The sequence below is a fragment of the Haemorhous mexicanus genome, chromosome 1 (genome assembly GCF_027477595.1).
Source record: "Haemorhous mexicanus isolate bHaeMex1 chromosome 1, bHaeMex1.pri, whole genome shotgun sequence".
Classification (NCBI taxonomy): domain Eukaryota; kingdom Metazoa; phylum Chordata; class Aves; order Passeriformes; family Fringillidae; genus Haemorhous; species Haemorhous mexicanus.
In genome coordinates, this window is record NC_082341.1 from 95,843,446 (window position 1) to 95,862,101 (window position 18,656).

Consider the following 18,656-nt stretch of genomic DNA (forward strand, 5'->3'; position numbering starts at 1 on the left):
GAGAGCAGGTGTGAGGTTATGAAAGATAGCTTTTTTTTTTTTTTTGGGGGGTGACTTGAACAATTCTGTGTAGGTAGTTTGTATTATGAAAAAGCTGTTTCTTACAGTCCAAAAGGATTTAGTAGTGATGCAGAATATGACAGTAATGACAGTATACACTTCACTGGTGGGAGCAGTAGACTGTCTTGTATTTTTGGTTTTTTTCTGGTGCTTTCCAGCAGTGTAGTGCTCTCAGGCAACATGAAATAGAGCTTTTCAGTACTCTTGATTTGGGGGTACAGGTTGGGGTGCATTTTGCAGTTGACTTCTAAAAATCACACTTACTTCAAAGTACCTCTGTGGGTTCAATCACTCTTGGTCCCTTTCATACACTGCTTGTGTTGGCTTGTGCTGCTTTGAGTCTCTGTCCTCATGGGCAGCAGGAGACCTGTGAGAAGAAGGTGCTGCTACATTGTTTGCATGGCTGTGTGTGTGCCAGAATCATTGCTTGGTTGGTGAACAACCTGTTAGTGAAGGCCAGGAAAAGCAATGACATGCATTTTAGATGTCAGTCTGATCAAAGCAACTGTTACCTTGACAGTTTTTTCCTAAGTTTTAGCAAGATAATATGATAGCAGTGTGTACTTAACAGCTGTTAAACATAATACCTGTCTTTATGGCTTTGCTGCTTCTGTTATAAATGATGCCTATGAATTTTTTTTTTTTTTTTGAAACAAAGTGTGTGCAGAAAAAAAAAATCTCTGAATTGTCTTCCTTAAGAAAGATTTACTCAAATGATTTTTTTCCCCCTTGCTGTCTTTCTGTATAAGATAAAGCCATGGAGACTTATGAAACAGAACTGTGGTTGTTTTGTTGTACACTCTGGGTTTTTTATGTATTTTTGGTCACTTCAGGAATAACAGGAAGATGATGTGGTTTTCTCAGTGTTACAAATCTGTTTTCTTCAGAGTTTAATGGCGCCCTAATAATTTAATGCTTTTCTGTTCAGTTTCTTGCACTGATTTTTCTGACCTTGTGTGGGGTCATACCACTGTAATGAGCTGGTAGAAAAAAAAGTTGATGCAATGGAGTTGGCTTCATATTTTATGGCACGTTTATGATTTTGTATGTGTGAGGAGGTGTTTCACTGAATACAAAAGAAAGTGACTGCACAGACTAGAAAGGTAATGCATGGCTAAAAAATCATACAGTCAATCTGTACTGTATTTAGGAAGAGGTGAAAGTGGTAAGTGGAGTGTGACAAGTAGGGATGGCTATTTCATTGGGCATAGATAGCTCTGCATGATTGTTGCTGTTTTAAACATTAAATGTATCAGAAGAAAGTTCTCTACATAATAGGAATGCAAATATTGAGACTATTCAGTTTAGCCACTTGCTTAAATATGAGGCAGTTGTATTTTGCACTCTACAAACATTGTGGCTGTGAATCTGGTCAGCATTTTAGGTTGACTGGCTAAAATTTGTTTAGGTTTAAATAAGTTTCAAATAAACCTTTCTTCACTTTTAAGTGATGTCCTGGTTTTGGCTGTGATAGAATTGATTTTCTTAGTAGCTGGTACAGAGCTCTGTTTTGGATTCAGTATGAGAATTATGTTGATAACACACTGATGTCTTAGTTGTTGCTAAGTAGGACTTACTCCAAGGCAAGGAATTTTTAGTGCCTCATGCTATTGACCGTGAGGAGGTGTGCAAGAAGCTGGGAGGGACATGGCTGGTTCAGCTGAGCCAAACTGGCCAAAGGGATATTCCATATCACAGAACATCATGCCCTGTATATAAGCAGGAGGTGGGGGGATGGGGAATTGGTCTGGGATACAAATACAGGTAGGGTGGGAGTTGGTTTTTATAGTGGATGAGAGGCTCAGGATGACCCAGCAATGTGCACTCACCGCCCAGAAGGATGAGCATGCCCTGGGCTGCTTCCAAAGCAGCATGGGCAGCAGGGCAGGGGGCTGTGGGGGGTTCTGCCCCTCTGCTCTGCTCTGGTGAGACTCCAGCTGCAGTGCAGTGTCCAGCTCTGGGCCTCCAGCAAAGAAACCATGTGCACCTGCTGGAGTGAGGCCAGAGGAGGAACACCAAGATGGTCAGAGGGCTGGAGCACATCTCCTGTGCAGACAGGCTGAGAGATTTCTGCCTGGAGAAAAGAGGGCTCCAGGGAGACCTCAGACCTTTCAGTACCTAAAGGGAGTTGAAAGAGAGTTGAGGAGGGGCTTTTTACAAGGACAGATTATTAATTATAGGACAATGGGTAATGGCTTTAAACTAAAAGAGGGTAGATACAGATTAGATATAAAAAGAACAATTTTGTGAGGGTGGTGAGGCACGAGAACAGGTTGCTCAGAGATGTTATGGATGCCCAGTCCCTGGAAGTATTCAAGGCCAAATAGGATGGGACTTCAGCAACCTATTCTGGTGGAAAGTATCCCTTCCTGTGATGGGATGGAACTGGATGGTCTTTAGAGTTCCTTCCAATCCAGACCATTCTATGATTCTGTGAAGATGAGAAATGCATAATCAAGGCAATGTAATATCCTCTCTAACAGGAAGCTTGTGGACTGGAGAAAGCCACATGCGATACTGGTAGAGAGCAAACTAAGGAAATACAGCCTAGATAAAAAAAGCTATTTTAGGATATGTGTAAACTCATTAGGTTAACAGTAGCCAGAGGTTTTTCAGAAGCTCTCTTTAGTAGCAAGGGAAGCATATTGTATGGGATTTTGTAAAATTGTTTCAGCTAACTGTTCTTGTTCATACTGGCTAATTAGCGTATGGTTATGAAATCTAAAGATGTGTTTGGGAATAAATGCAGTTACACAAAGGTGGGATGGCAATTCAGAAAAATCTTAAATGTTGGAAAGATGGCCTGGGAGAATAGGATCTGATTTAGAAGAATAAGTTGAATGCTGTATATTTAGGTCAAAATAAAATTTGAAGAACATCTGTTAAGTTTCTCCTGCCACTCCGTTCCTCACCATGGATTATAAAATGAGAGCCAACACTGCAGTAAGGTTGACAAAGAAGAGGTGTATGTATGTATTGGCATGACTAATTGGTGGTATAATCTGGAGGATGTGGAGTTGAACCTTTTGCTTTGGTCTATATTGTGAAATTCAAGAACTGTATCTGTTTTGGCCTTCAAGAAAGATGTAGGCACACTTTAATTTGCTCAGGAGTTTAATGACTCATGATTTAGAAAAGGTGCTGTGTGCAGAAGGAATGATTGAATTGACATTTTTGTAACCCAAAGAAAAGATCAAGGGAAATAATAAGCTTTTAAGTGTGTGGAAGCTCGCCACAAATAAGTGAACATCTGCCCTTGGTAGCTGTGCCTTGCTTACTAATGGCAACATGGGCCATTCCCTGTGTGTTCTCTTCTCCCTCTTTGGCTTCTTGTCTTGTGTTTTATAAGGACTACTTCTAGTCAGTGTCTGGACCAGCACTGAGCAAAGCATCTTAGGATCCTTTGAGAAAATATATAAATTAGCAAAATCACTAAAGTAAGGATCTTCATCTAACCAGATAGATGTAGAGACAGGTACTTCAGTTTAAACTTTAGAGCAGGTAGAAGAAAATTAGCTCCTAGACTTGCCAGCCACTTGGCCAGTAGCAGACCTATTTCCCCATCGGTAAACATGGATCATGTTCTAAACCCGCCTCTGTAAGGCAGCTGTGTTTTAGTGAAGAAAAGTGCTACACAAAAGACTAATTTAACATAAGCAGCATTTTTTTTTTTTTTTTTTTTGTGTGGGTGTATTGCATGTTACAGTGCAGCATGTAGAGCCTAGTCAGATATATCATGGAAATCTGTTTAACCTCTTGAAGGCAACAGCTGATTGGCGTTGATAAAGGAGATTGGGTCTCTTCAGGATGATGTCATGATCTCTTATATTAACATGTTCAGAAAAGAAACAAACATTATTTGTGTTAGGTTTCCTGCTGGATGTGTCTTGGGTCATATTTTTTCTGGCCTTTGAAACTTTGTTTTTTTCAGATTTGGTACAAATTGGTATCATTTCAAGGAGCTCTTTAGCCAGTTCTATTAATGATCAGACTTTGAGCGAAGACATTTTCCCCTTCTACTTTGGTATGCAAAAAAAAAGGGAAACTGCCAAGTATTACACTAATTTTATCTGCTTCAGTATTGGGGTAATAATTAATAATTAGGTGGTTGACAAACACCTTTTCTATCACTGCCAATCTTAACCTTCCTTACCATATGCTTTCTCCATGCTGTCGCGTTACCATAGTATCAGCAACTTTTTTTTTCTACAAAGTTTTACACCTGGATAGATACCTAGAAGTAAAGTTTAAACAGGCAGAGGCAGGCAGTCAAGAAACTTGACTAGTTTAGTAGGTTCAGATATAATATGGCAAGTGCAAGATACAAGCTTGAAAAATATGTGGCAAATAGTACCTAAGTGTAGACAAATTTCAATTGCATTAAAAATTGATCAAATCTCTCTTGAATGTTAAGACATTCTTTAGTTTTCAGCTGTTCAGAATTTCCTTCAGACATTGCTGTGTTAAGTGGGCAGAGGCAGAGATTTGAAGGAATTCATTCAGTATTGCTACAGTTTTAATAGATAAGATTTGGAAAGGCTCAGGCATCATTTTTCAGGTGTCACTTTTTTTTTCTAGAAGTGAAAAAACATTGCTTCTTAAGCGTCAAGTCTGTGTTACTGTAATAACACCTTTTTTCCCAAAAGCTGTCATTATAAATGCTAATGTTTAACTTGTGGGCGAGAAATGAAAGAATGTAAAAACCCCTACATCTATAAACTAGAATATGTATAGGAAGATTTAGTCCAAAAGAGTGATCATCTGGGGAGCTGCTCATGTGAATGTGTGCTGTTTTTTGAGGAGGCTGTTTTCTTGCCTTATTGAGAACAATTCATAGTTTGTTGTGCTAAGTATTCATGATTGGATAGAGAACGACATATATAGAACTCAAAAATAGATAACAGCTTATTTGGGAGGACAGGCAGTCCTCCCACTTTAATCATATCATCTGGAAGGCTAAAAAATGTTGATGACTTGTTCCACCTCTCCACTCTTCCCTGCATATGTTGTTTTCCTCACAAGCACAGTTCACTGCCTCTTTTTAGAAACAGTCTTTGACTCTTTCTCCCTTGCATGGGATTTTAGATTTTGAAATCTTAAACGGGAAACTTTCCTCCCCTTGCACCTCAAGCTCTGCCAGGAACTGAGCTAGGAACTTATCTGAATTTCTGTTTTTCCTCTAGGACAGCCTTAAGACCTTTCTGGTGGAATACCTCTCTTGCTCCTACGTTCATGTTGGAATGGCCTAGGCCAGTCTGTTGCTGTATGGTTCCTGCCACAGGTGCTCTGCAGCAATGTGTCAGGATTTTGCCACCCATGCTAGTGGACCATCCAGATGGCTGTAAAACTGCAGAGGAGGTGAGTACAAAATGTGTTCCAGGAATTTTTGGTGCTTTGGTCAGGTCTGTCTGCTTTGGGTGTGTTTCAGATCAAAGGGACCACTTAATGACTGCACGTGTGCTTTGTCACTGGATTGCACTGGGTTTGTGTGGCAAGGTTTTGCTAGTGACTTATTTAGAGGCATCTTCTCTGAGAAGCTGCTAGGAACTTCCCCTGTGTCCAATGGAACCAGTGCCAGCCATCTCCCAGAGGGACCTGCCACTGGCCAAGGCTGAGCCCATCACTGACAGTGGTGGAGTCTCTGGGGTACTGTATAGGAAAACCATGCTAGAGCAGTGTTCCTGAAGGACTGCACCCTATGGAAGGGAGCCATGCTGGAGCAGTTCCTGAAGAACTGCAGCACATGGGAAAGACTCAGATTGGAGAAGTTTGTCAAGGGCTGCTTCCTGTGGGAGCAGGGGAATAGTGTGAGTAATCCTCCCTCTGTGGAGGAAAGAGAGGCAGAGCCAGGATGTGATGAACTGACTTTAACCCTCATTCCCTGTTCTCCTATGCTGCTAGAGGGAGGAGAAGGTTAAGAAAACTGGGAGAGAAGTTGAGCCTGGGAAGATGGGAGGGATGTGAGGAAAGTTTTTTAAAGATTTGGTTTTATTTCCCATTCTACTCTGATTTGATTGGCAATGAACTCAACTGGTTTCCCCATCTTGAGTCTGTTTTGCCTGTGATAGTGAGAGATTTCTCCCTGTCCTTGACTCACAAACCCTTTTTTATATTTTCTTTCCCTTGTCCAGATGAGGAGGGATGGGACAGTGACTTTGGTGGGCACCTGGAATCCAGCCAGGGTCAATAATCTGCATGCATATTCCATATTTTACTGTTCCTTGTGTATCCTGTTGGACCAGTTCAGTTGTCTGCAGCTATTCAACAAGTTTCCATAAGAATCCCTTTAGATATTAGTGCAGACCTAACTAAACTGTTACTGTGGTTCTCTCTGAGTGTTGGGAAGCATAGTGTCCAAGTAGATAAAGGACCTCATTATTAGTTTTCCTAAATTCACCTTTACCCTCTCAGAATATCTTGAAAAGAATTACTTAGTCCAGTGAAATGGAATTCAGATCAACTTTCCATACAGATGAAATAAGGAAGCCTGAGTGTTATTTTCTGTGTTTCTACCACAAGCACAGTACCCTTAAAGCATCCTTGTCAGACAACAGATGATTTATTAAACCACCACTGTGCAGTCATTGGCTGTGCAGTGAGGTGTTTAACAACAGAGCACTCCTGAAGCCTCCTCTGTGTGTGCATCTCCTACACTTTTTTTAAGCTTGATTGAAGCAAGATGGAGAACCAAAGTTTAATGGGATGGACAGGCAATGATGTGGTGTGACAGGTCCATTTCTTTTGGCAGAAAAGTCTAACCAGTGCACTTGTATTTAGTGTGTTAAATGGTGTCCTGCGCTTGGAGTCATTGGTATTGACATTTTGTGTTAATTTTTCATCCTGATTTTTTTCTTTCCTGAAACCTATAAGCCGTTTTCATAGATTGGTTTTCACAGACTGAGTTCTGAAGGACTCTTTGGGTCCAATTCTGAAGTTCAGGTTCAGCATTGTAAAATGGGAAAAATGTGTTTCATGTATAGTGGGTCCTTTTCCAGTCAACTTCAAAAGATCTAACATATAGGCTTAAATTCAGTCCTTCAGAGGTATAATTGGAACAAGTATCAGTTTAGAGGAGAGGAAAAAGTATATCCAAAATTGCTACCTAATACTCTTTAGTAGTGGAGGCTGATAAGAAAAAAAATCTAGGGTAAAAAAAAAGTAGAAGGTTTTTTTTTTACTTCTGTGTTTACTTCTGTTTACTTCTTTTGGCCACTCAAGTGGTATCTTGACTAACTTTTTTTCATGGTGGCCCAATCACCTCTTCTGTGGTTGCTGACTAATGTTGAGTTTAGTGAGATCAGAGACTTGAGTAGAAATAACTTCTTTTAGAGAGAATACCCGATTGGTCTGAGTCTGCACTGAGAGACTAATGTGGCTGAATAAATACAATGGTTCTTGGTTCTTTTTCAGCTGTGTCAGTTCTCTGATTAAGTTTCTTCGTTGCTGTGTAGATTTTTGCTGGCAGAGCAGAAGGCTGGCATGTTGGAGTAGCAACTACTTGTGCAGTAATGGTGTGCTGATAAATCTTTAACCATGGTCTGGCTTCTAAGGCATGTCTACTATCTCTCCTTGTAAGGGTTCTAGAGATTTCAGAGAAGGTGAAAATCTTTCAGAAAAGGTATTGAAGAGTAATTTTAATTGTCTTGGAGCACAGAATTTTAGAAGATGTTTTAAAAAATACCTGATCTCTGATTAGATTTAAATTTTAGCAGTGATTTTATTTCTCAAATTCTGTGATTTTCAGTTAATATGTAGTTGAATTTTCAAAACACCTCCATTACATTGCTTTCTTTAATATTGTCTGACAGACTGACCTTTTTTATGGTGACCTGTTTGTCTCTTGGCTTCTAGTCGGGAATTAATTTTGAATTGTAAAACAGCTCAAGTTGCTACAAGCTTTATACCTTCAAAAATCATTTGATGTCAAATTAAATACACTAGCTGTTTTTTCATGAAGTGCCTGACAGTTTCTGGGGGAAAAAAAGCAAAGTAATAAGCACCAAAGTATTTGAAGAAATTTAAGCACTTCACTGAAGTCTGATGCATACCTCCCTTCCTGAATGTTCTGCTGATTGTTTTCCCTCTGCAACTATGCAGAAAATTGTTATCATCACACTTATAGGTAACTTGGGAAACAAGTGAAGTCTTCCGCAAAATAATCTTTCTGCCTCAAATTGAATATCCCACTCTTCAGATTTCTCTGGACTGCTGTAGTACAGGACAACAAATAAAAAATTTAATTTTTTTTTTCTTTTTGACCTTACTTATGCATTTTCTATATCATGATATGGCTGTTTTATTTGAATTTGTCAGGATGAAAATTTACAAGTTCAACCAGATGAAAAACATGTTTTGGGATTACTAGCTTTAAGAGTATAGTCTTGAAATTTAGTGTCTGAGAGAATCTGCCAATTTTTTTTCTAAGAAATATGTAAGAAATAAAATGCAGCAACATTTGAAAAGCATTTATTACAGAATAATGAAAATTTAGCATTTTCTTTTGAAAATGACCTTGTTTAAGTAATTTCTATGGCCAAAGTGAAAACAATTTTTTTTAAAGTTTTATTGATTTTTGCTTTTCTAGCATTTTCTCCCTTAAATGAACTCAAAGCATGATCAGTTTGTTCTTTTTGTCTTTTTTTAAAGTGCAGATTTGTAAATCTATTAAGAAAATAGGACTTTTATTTCTGTGGAACTCAATTTATCTTTTCCATAGTTCTGCTTTTGACCAAAAGTGAACTTGAATGTAATACTTTTATATATTTTTCAATGAAGTTGAAAGCTGCGGAGAAGTATGTGCATGATCAATTAAAATCTCTGTGATTTGGCCCATATTTATCCACTTTTGCAGGCACATATTTATTGGATGGGTGGGTACTGTGTGCCCCAGGCTTTTTGAATCATACAGGCTGCTTTATATTTCTTAGATAGTGGGTTCTTCTGTCATTTTCTCCTCCTCTTCTTTTACAGTGTTGAGTCCAGCAGTAGCAGATCATTTTCCATCCTGTCTCTACCTGTTACGTGTTATCTTAATTTTTGTTGGTATGGTAGCAAACTAGGAGATGCAGGTGTAAGAGCAATGGGGTAGGAGGGGGCATCTGCTTGAGGGACCTGAATTGGTCATAGCTGCTCCCTGCCAGAGTTAGGGATACTTTGCTTGCTTGAACAGCAAAGGGAAAAAGGCACTGAAAAAGGAGAGGCACAGTAGAACTCTGTGGTGAGAATGTCTCACTGTGAAACTAGCATTTGCAAACCTTTGCTCAAAATGGGGAGTACTGATACCTCTGTGAATTCTCTTGTGATGTCAGGCATCACAGGTCAGCGCATAAACCTCTGTAGCTCACCTAAAGTCAGAATTCTAGAGTTTAGAGTCAGTGCCTGTGCAGAGACCAGTGCCAGTGCTTATGACCAAGATTCTACATGGACAAAGATGCAGGATTCTAGTCCTGAAGAAGAGCCATTGCAATAAGAGTCTGCTTGAAAGCTGTTCTAGCAACTTCTCCCTATCAGCTTGTTCTTGCCTTGTCCAGTCTTGAAAGTGTTCTCAAGTTCTAAAGGATTTCCAGAACTCTGCATTTATTTTTCTGTCTTTTTAGCTTTTTATCTGAGAGTTTTTTTTCTTGTTCCCCTCTTCAGTGTAGAACCCAAAATTTGGATATTGCCTATATTAGAAATAAATTTTACCTGGAAAAATTGATGAGTCTCATTGTTGAAGAAAATCTCTTTGTTGTTCTTTTTATATTGTGTGTACATTTGCATGGATTAACAATTAAAACAAAGGACATAAAAGTGTGGTATTTCTCAAATTTTTTGTTGTCAGTGATCTCTGAAAAGACGGAATTAAGAAAAACTGCATCTAAAACAAGTGAGTCTAAGAGGGAAAGGGAACAATGGATGTGAAGAATCTTCTCTTCAGTGCAGTACTGTGTGTGTTAATTAAGTACAGAACAGTTGTTAGCAGCAGAAGCTACCTGCTGAGCACACAGCTTTGTGATGTGAGAACAGGCTTATCCGGGATTGTATGCTTAACAGCTACATTGCCTTTCTCTATAAACACTGCCTTTTTGCTCTCTAGGTAGACTTTTAATGGATATAAACCAAAGGAGCACAAGTTTTTGGGAGAAACATTGCAAAACTTTAATGTATCCCAAAATTTGACATTGCTAGCTTTTCTTTTTTTCCTCCATATCTGATCAGTCTTTTCTTTCTAGAGAAAGAGAAACACCACCCGCATGTGTTTTTTTGTTTTTTTTTTTGTTTGGTTTGGGTTTTTTTTGTTGTTGTTGCTAGACTTTTGTTGATGGAGATCTGATGTTTTCTCTGTATTTCAAAAAGTGCTTAGCCCTGCAGAAGTGCTGACTTATTTTGGTTAGAATTTGGATGTTTCCCTAGACATGACTAGGTGTGGTTCTTTTCAATTTTTTTTTTAAACTATCTGCTGTGGCACTTTTAAAGGAATGGGGGGTAAAACTGGGTAATTTGTTTGAATTCTTTGCCATTCTTCATTCTACTTGCACTCTTCATTTTACTTGTGGTGGAAGAACCCACAGTGTGTTAAAGGATTGTCACCCATATGTTTTCAAATGATGTATCCTAATTCTTCAAGTCTTCACCATTAGTCATGCGTGTTATCCTTTCAGCAGTTTTTAACTTGATATCTGCATTTGATTTTTCAGCAAGTTCTGCCATTATTCTAGGCAGAATTCAGCCAGCTTCTCTATGATAAACACCCTATAACCCCAGCATGTATGATGACTTTTTTGTTTAACTGTGCTTATTTCAAAGCTTTTCTTCTAAGACACTATTTTGAATATTTTTCACATATGCTGAAGGCAGAGAAAAAGTGTTCTTTAAAGTTATTTGGTATTTTTTCAATTTTCCCTGCTGGATTTTTAATCTACAGTAGAAAATTTTCAGGATTAGAGGTTTCTGCACCTTACTCACAAAAGGATAGTTGAATCTATTGACTGCAATTTACCCAATGTTTCCAGAAGTCTCCTCTGTAATATTTTTTTTCTCTAATTAGCTACTCTGCTTTTCTTTAAATCAGATTCTTGCCCATTGGTGATTCATCCTTAATGATGGCTATTTTCCTATGTAATTTTCTGCCATCTTTAAAAGTGTTTGAAGAATTAATAAACAATTTTATTCCACTCTAGCTTGTGGCTTTGATATATACCTAAAAAATAATCAGAAGCTTTATGGAGATTTGATATTTTTGGACATTTGAGACTTAGCTTGAAAGATTTAATAATTTCTTACAACATACAAGGAAGGTGTCATGGTTGGCTTGCATAAGATTTACTCATTTGATTGTTTAGAGCCTGCATAAGTTTTTGTCTATGAAAAATACGTAGCTAGTTTTGTGATGGTGAATTCACCTGACCTTCAAGTAGTGAAGGATTTCTCCTTGAGGTTTGTAATTCTTTCATACTGACACCTGAGTTTCTAGTTTTCTTCTAACTTAATAGCAGACCAGTGAGTGAATTTGAGACCCTTTTGTCTGTGCTCATCGCTGTTTTCGAGAGGAATTTGCTTATTTCCTCAAAATACTTCAAAAGCAAATGCTGCCTGACATTTTTGAGTGTTGACATGTGCAGACTGAAGAAAGCAAAATCAGCAGAAAATTCTATTATTTGACACATTTGTTTGAAGAGCGACCTATTGATAAGTATAGTATCCATTTTAGCTCTGTCTCTGCTGGTAAATTCTAAGTTTGTTGGACAACTAAATGTTGAACTTTTAAAACATTTTGGAAGTCAATTTGATTTTCTGAACTGTGTAGAAACATTGTAAAGGAAGATGGAAAATATGAGCTTTGAGAATATGAAACAGCTTACTGTGGTTTTACTTCCACATAGTCTAATTTAGCACAAAAGAAGCTTGCTCACAATACTAAATTAATTTTTTTTCAGAAAGAAATTTAACTTTAAAAGAAGTCCTATCAAGTATTCTACTTACAGCTCAACTGATGCTTGCTGAGTTATTTAAAATAATTTTTGGAAATGTATAAATTTTTGATTATTAGAAATCCATGACTCCTTGCATGCTTTGTTTCTTAGGGAACCCATGCCTTGTAAGGCCAGGTGATGCTGTTTCTGGCTAGAAGCCTTCACAGTGTTACATCCTGTCACAAGACTGAGAGCCTAAAACATGTGGAGGTGTTTACAGCTTTTTCTTGCAGACAGCTAATAGTCTACTAATAGCCTAATCTCTGCTACTGTGACACTACTCCACTACAATATAAATTTTGGGTAGTTCAGCTTTTAATTTCTTTAAAGACCATTTAGATCCAACAGGGAGCCTAAAATTACTTAGTTTTAAGCTGTTTCTTCTGAGTAATGGTAAACTTGCACAGTCTGTACCTCACATGACAGATTGTTTTTCTTGAGGAAATGGAGGTCCTCACCTAGAATACCTGTGTTGATGTGACCTCAATTTTTCTCTACAAGTCCTGTAGTGTTGGGGTTGAAAGACCAGCTAACACAGCTCTTCAGGGAGTTATTAAAAACTGGAGTCAGTTTATAGCTCTGGGATGCTGATTGGCAGGAGTGCTGCTGTGCTGAAAAAGCCAAGTGCTGGGTCACCATCTGTGAGTCTTCCAAAAAGAAAAACTATTCTAGTGGTTCTTGTCCACTTCAGCCTTCTAGGCTGCTGTGAAGGGTAGCAGAAGGCTCAAAGAGGTCTTACTGATGCATCTTTGGCCATTAATTATTGCATGTCAAGGCTTTATGAGCTCAGTGCTTAAATCATCTCTTGCTGCTGTTAACAACAAAAGCTTTTCACTCGTGAATTGCTCATTGTCTTTGTGCTGCCTCTGATACTCAGTGATGAAAATACTGCCTGTATTCTCAAGCTGGCTGTTTGTCTTAGTCAAGCACCCTCAGTAGCCCTCCCCGAGTGTGCATGCATAGTAGCTATGGCTTGGAAGAGGAATGTTTGCTCTCTGTCAGCATCTGAGGTGTCAGTAACCCAATTTAAGACTGCACTTGTTTCAGGAAAAGAAATAACTGTCTTTTGGCTTAAAAATCTGCTTTCCAAAAAGGATTGCCTATTCTGCACCTGTCATGAGAGGCAGTTCTGTGGTTCAGTCTAAAAGGGAAAAGATTCAAATAGCAGTGATTTGAACTTAGCTGCCAGGACTGTAACAACAGCCAATAACTTGATGCCCATGTAAGCACCTATTTCTCTTTGCTTCAGGATGATTATATATCTGTGTATTCATTTTCTTATGTGTTGCAGTTAACCTGGCCTAACGATGTGCTCCAAATATTTGAAGCAGTTCTGTAAAAAGATGTATAGTTGTTTTTTTGTTATCGGATTGGCAATATTAAGTAATATAATTTGATTTCTCACTGGACATAATAGAAGTATATTATAAATTTTAGAGCAGTTGAGAGAGTGGGAATGTGTGAAGAATCCCTGAATGAGATGTCTGGTTTTAGATAATTTTTATCCAACCTTTAGAACAACAGAAAAATGAAATTGTTCCCACAAACATTTGAAATGTACTTCAAAGACATAGAATAGACATCTAGTGAATCTCAGCTGGTTATATGACAGCAGTAGTCTTTGTACTTTTATTGTGTTCTTAATTTCCAAATTTTAGCTATCCTCTTGAGCTCTTGCAATATTTACAGTGATATTCTGATAGGGAATATTTCATCTCCCTCCTGGATCAATTTATTCCTTTTCTTGCATAGCAGAAGTTACTGTGAAAAAAAGAATATTAATCCAAAATATGTGCATTGAATTTATTTGAACTTTTATTATTTGATTAAAATACTGTTCTTCTGGTCCTTTGAAACCTTGTCCACTGTAGTTTCTTCCTGCAAGAAGGACAGGGCTTTCATAAAGTCAATCTAAACTGGTCTGATTCTGACTGGGAAAAAGTGTAATTTAAGTGTTTTCAAAGGTTTTCATTTGAGCAGTTGTGTAAATAATCTTTTGTTCCATTCTCAAAAATGCTGTATTGAGGGAATTTGGCATTTTTACAAACTCATTTGAGAAACCATTAAGCACTGATTTGCAAAATTATAAGCTGTTTTCAGAAGTTCAATGACTATAGTTGTTTCTGCAAACTATAGGTACCAAAGGAACATTGCATTTTCAATTAACTTTCTTGCATTAACTGTAAGAACTCGTTTGAAAAGCCAAACTTTATAAAAGCCATTTTTTTAAATTCAGAAATGCTATTTCCTTACGATGTAGAAGTATTTAGAGCTAATCTTAAAAGTTTAGAGGTTAAGTAAAGACTACTTGGGTAAGAAGGTCCCTTCCTACCTGAAGTATTTTATCATTCTGTGATTCTGAATAGGGGGAATCAGAGGTTCAAGCACACAGTCTTGTAGTTCCATACAGTTGTAAGCAGTTTGACAGAGTTGTAGTCAGAGTGCATAACTGTTGTTCCATTTTTGGTATTGCTTTTCTATGTGATGAGAGATTTTAACCTCACAAGAGCTTCTACTTCTGTAAGTATAATGCATTCTGTTAATTTGTAGGAAAGGAGGCATGAACCAGTAGCTTCTGCCTTTGTGTATGAAGTTCATCCTTGTTTTTCAGCTGTTGTCAACCACTTCTGTTTGTTGTTCTGCCTTTGTTCCAAGGCCCACCATTTTTAGAAACATAATTGATTTTTTTTTCAAATGGTCAATTAAAAAATTGACTTTTGAATTAAAAAATTGCTTCTGGTGAATTAAAAGTGTAGTCTTCCTACACAGAGCAAGAAGAATAGAAATTTATTTTACTGACCTACATTTCTCAGATTTACTGAAGTGCAGGTTTGCTTTTAATGAATTGTTTTCATATGGTTCAGACTGGTATGATCTGCTTTGTCTCATCACCTCCTCAGAACTTACTTGCTGAATTGTACTGAACAGATGAATAATAAAACCTTTCAAAATCCATCAAATGAGCATAGCCCCATCAAACATTCTTTTCTTATGTTACTTCTGAGAAGAAGACTACTGGCATCCTAAAACTCTTTAGTATTATTTTTGCCTGTTGAAATTTACTGGATGCATTTGTGTTACTGTGAAAAAGATGAAGAATAATCTGTTTTCCACAGGTGATGGGCTGACCTAATTTAAATGGTTTTTTATCACTTGCTTTCATAGCATTGAAAGGTAGTGCTTTGTTTACCCTCAAACCAACCTGTTTACTGATGTTCTGATGGTAATGAGCTCTCTGCAAACAATCATGAGAACCAATTTAGAGCATGGGCCAGTAAAAAAGAGAAAAAAATAACAAAACGAAACATATCAGCACAGCAGCAAAAGTAGTTCTGGAACCTGATGGTTGTGTTGGCATCACTTCTGTTTTCAAATACAGATGTAATCAATGGGATTGGACTCACTAATAGTTCAGAGATACAGAGCTGTAGACAATGCTCACAACAGTTTGTGTTGGGTCCATTTTTTAGGAATTTGCTCAAAAATCCATACACATGCCTAATATGTTACCGTACAGTGTGCCAGTTTTTCTCCCTCATTGCTAAGTAGACTGAGAAGCTGAAAATTCAGTTTTGTATAGGCCATCAATCTTTCCTTAGATGCTGTTCAGTTAATCATTTTCCATTTGGTATAAATTGATATTAATAGCTTAAACATAGTAAATATTGTGTCAGGATTTTGATGAGCCCTTATTTTGTGCCAGCTTCTTTTTGTTCATATCTGAAGTTCTGGAAAACAAGCTTTACATCAGCTTTGTCTGGTTACGTGCTGCATCCAGTGTAGAATCCTGATTTAGCTGAATAACAGCAATGAAGTCCTTTGTCAAGCCTGCCACAGAGTCATATTGAAGACTGATCACTAATATAAACAGAGATAAAGTTGATCCAAAGATAAAAATGACTGAGTATTTGTGTGCTATACTGAAAAAGAGTAAGTTTTCTTTCCCATGCCAACTGTGTTTGTAAAAGAGGTTGTTAAGTGAAACAATGCTCTTTATATAAGCAGTAATTTTAAAGATGACCTTTTCCTGTAGAGTCAAATGTATCATGGATTTTGTCACAGGGAAGAAAAATTCACTCGACCTTCAGAAATAACAAGGCTTGAATGCACCCATTTTTCCTCTTTTCACTTTATTCTTGATAAAGTACAACCTTTGTTCCTACCTTTTCCAAGGTGTTTTTAATACTCCTTTTTCTTCCATAGTATAACGGTTTTGTAATGTATAATCCAGTATTTTGAAGGCATGAAAAATACTTGGTTTTACAAAAATCTTCAATTCTATTACATTACTCTGTAGGTAAATGCAGTTATTAAGTCTGTGCATTTGGGGATTATTTCTCTGGTTGCTGGGCTGGTTTGTAGATGCAGTTGACTTTCTTTGCCATAAGAACACACTGCTGATTCATTTTGAATTTGCTCTGGGGCTCCAAAGGTTTCTTCCTGCAGAGCAGCTTCTTAGCATGGTAGTACCCAGCCTATGTAGATAATCCTTGTAGAATCATGAGATGGTTTGAAGGAACTTAAAAGTTGGAAAGAACTTAAAAGGTCATATTCTAGTTCCAAGCTCCTGCCATGGGCAGGGATGCCACCAGCTAGATCAAGTGCTCAGGGCCTTATCCTTGACCTTTAAGAACAGGAATTTGTACTTCTTAGTTACTGAATATTTGAGGTTTTAACCTGCCTGTTTTTCCAGCCTTTGAATGTCCCTTGAATTGGCCACCCAAATCCATTCCTGCATGTTGTTTCAGGGTGTTGCCTGCGTGCTCCAGCCCAGCTGGGTGTCACCAGCAACCTTGCTGAGCGTGCTTTCAGTCCTGTCCCTCAGCTTCTCAGCAGAGACACTAGCAGGTGTCAGCCCCAGTTTTGGCCTCAGAGAGCTGTCACCAGTGGTTGTCAGCTGAACTTTGTATGGCTGGTCAGAACCCATAAAGCCTGGTGCTCCAGCTAGCTCTCCACCCCCCTGAAAACCCACTTCTTTAGATTAAATCTCACTAAATTCTGAAAAAGTACTCTGGAAGACTATCACAGTCCCTGTTGAAGTTAATGCAAACACCATTCACTGTTCTTCCCTTGTTCATCAAACCACTGCTCTCCTTGAAGTGAGTCGCCAAATAGTTCAAGTATGGTATGGCTTTGGTGTATCTGTACTGCCTGTTTCCCTTTTAGTTTTTGTGTTGTGGTGATCTGGTTGGGATTGGGTTTGCTTTTTATTTTGTTGTTTGTTTTTTGGTTTGGCTTGGGGTTTTGTGTGTTTGTATGTAAGATTTCTTACATGATGTTTGCAAGGACTGAAGTAAACCTGACTTAGCAGGTGGTTCTCCAGAATCTCCTTTCCAACTTGATAACTTTTTTCCATATCTTGAGGATTGGGAATCTCTGGATCACCATTGCAGACGTTTCACAGATAATAGAGAATGAGAATGGCCCTGCTGTGAGATTAGCCTGCTCCTTCAGCACCCTCCAATGCCACCTTTCTGATGCCAGGGAATTGCACATGTCCAAGTGGTTTAAGAGATCCCTGACTCAGTCTGTGTCCTGCATGTGAAGTTTCACTCTTGCAGACTCTGCCTCCAATAACAGAGAAACTGAAAAAGGCATTGAGTATCTTAGCCTTTGCACGCTAAGCACTGGATCTGCATTATTCTCAGCCTTTTTTAAATTTTTTATTTTTTTGCTATCCTTAAAGTGATGTTCTTGTTGCTGCTTTTGCTTTGTTCCAACTTGTACTCCTTGATTATCTGAGAAGCTCCTCACATGCTCAGGAAATGTAACTCAGGCCTATTCATCAGTCTTTCAACAGCATCCCAGCAGTATAATTGTTGTGGAAGGGTACATCTGCAGGCTTTCCTTCTGTTGCCACAGTTTCCTGGATTTGTTTCTCTCAGCCTCCATTCTGGGAGTTTCCATCCACTTATCCTTTGAGTGCAATGCTTAGCTGTCTCTTCTTCTTTTTTTTTTTTTTTTTTTTATCATGGGGGACAGACTCGTGACACTTCAAGGTCTCTGTGGAGATGCATCCACCTGCTGTTTGTCCTTGATCACTTTGCTCCTTAGCCTCTTCCACTGAAGAAGCAGCACTCAGGCAGAGCATTCCTCCCATGGTTGAGGCCACCACCTCTCCAGCAGCAGACGGAGGAACCAAGCCCTGGATGACAGAGCCCCCTTCCCAGAGCTCTGAGTCAAGGCTCTGGTGTGCTCAGGGCAGTTGCTTTGTCAGAGTTTCTGGGCCCCTCTGCTGCACTGCTGTGCTGGGGAAGCAGACGGGGGAGTGCTGTCATAAAAGCAGTGGTAAAAATGCAGCGTAATTGATGAGATGATAGACTGCCCAAGGGAATGAGAGCCTTCTTCTAAAGGTACCGGGAAGGGCCTTTTCGATGGAAAACTGTGTGTTGAACTTTCGCATCGCTCTCTTCTCATCACTTCCCCAAACCCTCAAAGGGTTCACAAAGTGTCTTTGTGACATTTCACTGAACTGACGAAGGAATTTTCTTTTGTTAGAGGCAGATATACCACCAGGCTATGCATTCCAAAGCACTTGATATAGAGCAGCAAGTCTAGATTGTGGTTCTCCTGGTGTCTTGCTAATTTGAGGACCCCAAAGCGCTGTGCTCCTGTGCAGTTTTACACCGTTTTACAGCCTAATGT

General features: G+C 38.6%; 1 protein-coding gene across 2 annotated transcripts in view; it reads left to right on the forward strand.

The window, feature by feature from the left end:
* Nucleotides 1-18,656, forward strand: part of GALNT1 (polypeptide N-acetylgalactosaminyltransferase 1) — an 86,328-nt gene that overhangs the window by 19,713 nt on the left and 47,959 nt on the right. The window contains exon 2 of one of the 2 annotated variants that reach the window (XM_059856782.1): nt 5,249-5,418. The gene's annotated coding sequence lies outside the window, so the exon portion shown is untranslated. Of the gene's footprint in view, nt 1-5,243; nt 5,419-18,656 lie in introns of both variants that reach the window. The other variant, XM_059856775.1, reaches the window with a different exon arrangement.